Source organism: Aulonocara sp. 'chitande type north' Nkhata Bay, linkage group LG12, assembly GCF_057382095.1.
Source record: "Aulonocara sp. 'chitande type north' Nkhata Bay isolate Kocher_YH1m ecotype deep benthic linkage group LG12, A_spYH_male_GT1.1, whole genome shotgun sequence".
In the NCBI taxonomy this organism is placed as follows: domain Eukaryota; kingdom Metazoa; phylum Chordata; class Actinopteri; order Cichliformes; family Cichlidae; genus Aulonocara; species Aulonocara sp. 'chitande type north' Nkhata Bay.
Genome location: NC_141355.1, coordinates 10355871 through 10361870, shown reverse-complemented (window position 1 = coordinate 10361870; position 6000 = coordinate 10355871).

The window sequence follows — 6000 nt, the reverse complement described above, 5'->3', positions numbered from 1 at the left end:
GACCACTACTGCCAAAACCAATACTGATATGTTTATATTCAAACTGGGTTTTATATAGACCTGGAATGTACACGTGCCTGTCAATGAAGCACTTAGGGTCAGATTCTGTTGTTTGAATGTGTTATAGGTGATAAATAAAATATATGTGACTTGTTCATGGTGCATGTCTGCATTATATTTTCATTACTAAATAAATAATTAATTTAAAACAATTCACGTGGCTTCACGGTGAACTTGGAGGATATAAACAAATTACTGCTCCTGTACTGTTAGTATCAACCCAATACCAAGACACATAACCAGCCTCAGAGTGTCACAAACTAGGGTGCTCCAAGTGCCAATCCATGGCCCAGATAAACGGGAGGGTTACATTAGGAAGATATAATCAAATATGTGAATGCTTCAACAATGGCAACCAATCAAGTCTTGCGAAGTATGACAACATCAGCATTGTCTTATACAAAACAAAACTTACTATCTTGATGCAGTCGTGTGAGTTTTCGAGGTTTATGGACTTGGTTAAAACAGATGTACGTAATGTTCACAGCATTTTTCATATGTTATAGGAGGAATGATTTGCAATCAGGCCCTGCCACTGAAGGTCGGCCACATTTCATAAGTCTAATTTTAAAAAGGGATAGGCCTAATGAAATCTACGAAATTAAAATATGTTGTCAGCGTAAGCTGTAGCTCTCTCCAGTCTTCTGCTGAAGAGTTGCTCCATTAATTGCAGTGCGCTGTGATTATTCACAAGGGTTTATAATTAGGAGGGAGTCAGGAGTGTTTTATGTTGGGTAATTGCATGTGTCTACCCACCGCCATTTAGCTGGGAAGCAGTGAGCTACAGTACCATTGTCAAATCAAGGGAGGCTGCTTTGAACCTTGTTGCTTGAAATTGAATTCAAAATGCTCATCAAACAGATTGCTTTTTTGTGCACATCACTCTTAGAGATTCTGATAATATGCTGCAGAGCCATTATCAATTTTCTGTTAAATTTGGGTGCAGCAGTCAGCTTCACACAAGTACTTTGGAGTAGAAGGTGAAAGCTACATGATATGCAAATTACCTGGTGTTTTTCACACTTTTAAATTCCAGAAAGAAATGTATAATCATTTGTGAAAGGCTGGGCAATTGGAAAAGCTTGTCACCTTCCATTTCTTTGTAAAATGAAATGAGTAGGCTACATGCTATTTTATCTGGAGCTGAGTCCTGGTCTGACATGAGGGAATAAAGATATCGTAAAGCTCTGGGTTTCGAATATTTTATGGACCTACTTTCGAAAAAAATTTCCTTGAAAGCTTTTATTGTATTTTCTTGTGTTACACTGGTTGTAAGACCCTGCTTTCTCTAAATGATTTCCAGCAGTTTGAATGCTTTAGTAAAACTTGTCCACTCAAATATGACTGTGTTAACATTTCCCAACCGCTCCTTTGGCTCTGCGTTTCTACCATATGGTGCCATGTGGTGTTGTTGCACAGGCTGCTCAAAATGCAGAAAATTCTAATTAATTTTCCCCTATAAAGTCGGGGACATCCATTTGGATTTGCATGACGTGTCACAGGAGCCACATGGGGACTTGGTGAAAGAGTGCAGGACCAGTCGAGAGCTACACCATGGACTGCTGCAGCAGCTGTTTTCCTGGATGTCTGTTTATAAAAGGTCCCTGTAAACTTGATGGGATAGAATAGTTTTCTCTTCTTTCATTCTCTACAGAGAGTCTACCTTGTGCTGGTGCTAACTTGTAACAGACTCTATTGTTAGGAGCAAAAGGCTGGCTGCAAACCTTTAGCAAGCTCTAGAGCAAACTGGATGAAATACCCCATGAAATAAGATGGCAGGAGACAAGACATGAAGGACGTCTGGTTCCTGTGCTTTTCATTACTCAGCAGCAGTGGTCACACAGCATAAGGCTGCATTTGTGTTCTATCTGGGATGTCATGTTATTGCAGTGTTGAAAATGTGCTTTGGAAAACAGAATTGAAGGAGATGAATTTTAATTTCTTGCACTGTAACTATGAGGAAAGACATTTTAGGTGGTTTATTCAACCTCTGAAATATTGGGTTGTTTATGACTCTATCAATAGGAATAATCCTGAAATGGCTTTTACAATATTCTGCTGTGCTTCATGAAATACAGCACTGCCCTGTCAGTGCAGTGGAAGGAATGGCTAAGCCTTTGAGCAGGTCAAGGGTAGCAGTGAAAGGTCTATGAATTTCCCATGTTGCGCATCATAAATATTCCCCCTTTCTCACCGTTTCTTCTCCCCTCTGGTTTTCTTTCTCTCCCTCTCTTTCTTTCATTCTTTCTCCCTGTCCTATCCCCCAGTCATGTCTGTCCCGTTTGTAGCAACCGAAAATAAAATAATAATTAAAATAAAGGTCAATCAAATAGACCAATATGGCAAGGCCATGATGATCCACTTGGTAAAATAAATCCGCTTGGCATCTTTCTTGGCCTTAAGACAACAATTCTGATGGCTAAAGATCCAAACGGGACACAAAAAAAAATAATTTTAAATCCATGTAGACATTGAGGGTTCTTGGGAGGGGCCGTGCTAACACCTGCTGCTCTCTGGCAGCAGCACCATGCTCTCCCATGCTTTAAATGCACCTTAGAACAACACGCAGCAACACTACACATGAGCGAGAGGAGGGAGGTTTGGGGTCTTCACACATCCCTGTTCTTTGCTGGCCATCGGGGCAGGGGGGCTGGGAGGAGGTGTTGGTCGTCCGATTGGGATATGGGATGCGGGGCCTCCCTGCTGCTGCGGAGCCTGGGGCGGTCTGCTTGCCTCCACCCCGGGGGAAAGGGTAACATCTCCTGGGTCTAGGTGCCGTATCCCCCTCTAGGGGCGAGGGTACCTGGACCCGGGGTATAGAGTATGTTTGGGGAGTGTGATTGTGTGCACATGTCCATGTATGTCTATCCTTATGTTGGGTGAGTGCTGAGTATTTGTATATGTGTGCATGAGAGTGGGAATGCTTGTTTGTGTCTGTGTGTGCCTGTTTGTCTGTGTCTATATGTCAGGTCGGGTCTTACACTCCACCTCTCTGGGAACTCCCAGGCCCTCCAAAGGTCTATCTCCCCTCACCACACTCCCTGCCGGTAACTGATGCCCTCAGGGGTCGGTGTGTTGGTAGTTCTTGGTGTCCGGGGCTGGGCGCTCAGGTATGTACCAGCTCACTCCCGGTGACTACTTGGCGGGGCCTGGTGCCCGTTGCTCGGTCAGGCCTCTTCCGGGGCAAAGGGGGCCCTCCGGCCTCTGGGCCTGGTGCTCGGTTCACTCTGGCACAGTCTGCCGGCAGCACGCCACTGCAGCCCCCTCTGGCTTCTGCTCCATGGCTACTGAGGTGAGCCCTCATCTGGGGCTCTCCTCAGCTCTTCCCAGGAGGGTGGCACGGATGCCCCTCCAATGGTCCTCCTTGGGCTCTCGCACTCTGGGGCCTCTGGATGTCTGGAGCCTGGATCTCCTCCATGCCTGCTTCATGCCCTGGGGGACAGGGCTATGGCTCTCTACATCCTCTAGCAGACCATTACATGGGGAAACCTTTTGAATACAAGCGTGCTGATCCACACAGGTGTGCACACGGGTGTTCACTGTTCATTGACATAAACTACACCTTTATTGGCTGCTATTTCCAAGCACATTGTGCGCTGTCGGTCCTACGTGCTTCACAACAACATTCAATATTTAGTATTTACTGCTGTTTACACTTAGCTAGATTAACGTGATGGTGTTGTGTTTAATATGTTGCTCTGTTTTGTTTTTTTTGCTTGTTTTCTCTTCTTTTTCTCTCAACAGGTGATCCAGGAGATTTTATTTCTTCTTTCACTTTTTAAGTGCCCTTTCTCTCTGTCCCTCTTCCTTCTGTTTTTCTTTTCCTTCATCTTTCTTTCCCCCCTCCCGTATCCCTCAGTCATGTCTGTCCCGCCTGTAACAACAGAAAATAAAATAAATAATAACAACAAAGGTTGATCAAATGGACCAATACGGCCGTGATGATCCATTTGGCAAAGTAAATCCATTGGTTATCCTTGTTGGTCTTCAGACAACAATTCTGATGGCTAAAGTACCAAATAGGACAGGCAAAAAAAAAAAAAGTGTTCTTTGTTAAGTGTTCCTGAAAAAAAGTCTTAACCCTTTACAGCCGATCGGAGCGGGCACGCTCTGCTTTGCGTAAATATTTTTAAATCCCGGTAGCACTGCAACCACGTAAGCTAGCGCAAAAATTTTTTTGTACTTACATCTTATGCCATCAGCTTGTCCTAGGTCACGGTTTCCTTCCACATAAAGCTTTGCAAAAACTGCATAAAAAGCGCTTGCAGGAACAAAAACATAATATTCCAGAAACACGCTTTGCCGATCCAATCAGCTGGTCATAACACTTCCTACGTTGGAATAGACGTCAGCGCGAACTTTTGCATTTCCGCCATTACCTGCCCGAAACCGGAAGTGACGTCATTTTCGCGGAAATGTAGTCTTTTTTACTATCAGGGCCTCAGGGCCTATACTCGTCTTTTTAAAAGTTATCTTTGACTTTATGACTTTCTGTGTCGTTTCTGGGATGCTTAGGACTCATATTGCACTGCTGGAAATAGTTTATTTTGATGCATATGCTGCTTTTTTGCAAATTTGCAGTATAATATTTATTTTCGTTTTTCCTGCAGTGTATAAAAATTGGTGTATTTCAAAAATAAAACTATGAAGACACTCAAAATAAATTTCCTGTGGTGGGAAACTATTTTGTGCAACTTTTTTGTATTTACAGTTTTGAGGGATAAGCCTCTTAAATTTCTCTAACTACAAATATATGTTAAAAAAGCAAAAACGATTTTCAATTTTTTTGTAGTTTATTGCACTTTTTTGCAATTTATGTAATTACTATGCACTTAATGAATACATATTATTAAAATCTGGGCTATAATGGTTGTATTGATGTATAGCAACTTGAAATGCTCCCAAAAATGGCTCCACAGTCTGAACCACCAGACAATCTGACCTGCTCTACCTCCAGAGCTGCAGCCACCCCAATTAACATGGCTAAAATATGATATAAGCTCTGGCGGACTTGGTTCTATGGTAGGTCTTAAAGGGTTAAAAAGACTTTAGTTTTTTCTTGTGTTCAATCTTTGCCATGTCTGTGTAGGTTCTCAGTCTTCCAGGTCATGGTAGTAAGAGCTTAAGAGCTCGAAAAGAAAGCAGCTGGACTTCTTTAAGTTTGTGACCTTACCTCTCATCAAGAGACTTCTACAGTTCGAGAAACAAAAGGTGGAGAGACATAGGTATGCATCTTTGTGCCTGCACTTTGCTGAACTTGTTTGCTTCCACTGTGTGGATTAAAGATTTGTATTTTCTGAAAATTTGATTCCAATTATGTGATCAGATCGCATACCCATGTTTAATTTTACCTTTGCAAACTGTGAGCAAAAAAATCTGGTGACCAAACATGTTTCTCTACACACTGTAAACGTGTCTTTAGAGGCTCATTTAGGAGCTTGACCCACTGCCCAGATAAGAGGAATCATTTCTTGACCTAACGTCTTTGATAGTAATGATAATCAATGTTGTTATACAGTAAACAAACAAAGACCACAGGATGATGGGTCGTCTTAATGTCATTATAACAGGGCCATTGTATAAAAGGGGACAATGTCTATGTTGTTTTTTCAAGTTATATATTCTCACCACTTTTAGGCTACAGCTGTAGGCATTTTAGTGTACAGTCACTATGGTAACTGAGATGTGCATAACGTTTAGTAACAGATGGACTCTTCTCAATTAACATGATTTAATATGACGTGGATTACATTGCATTCATTTTTCAGGTGTATCTCCTAGCACCTTCCAGTTTGTTTGTGTTTTTACAGGAAACATAACTTCAAAGGATTTCAAAATTTATCAGATATTTGTCTGATTTTACTCAAGCTGCCAGATCACCTATAAAGTACTATTATCTAATGACTTGATATGATTTTATCTGTCACTGCAGCATGGCAA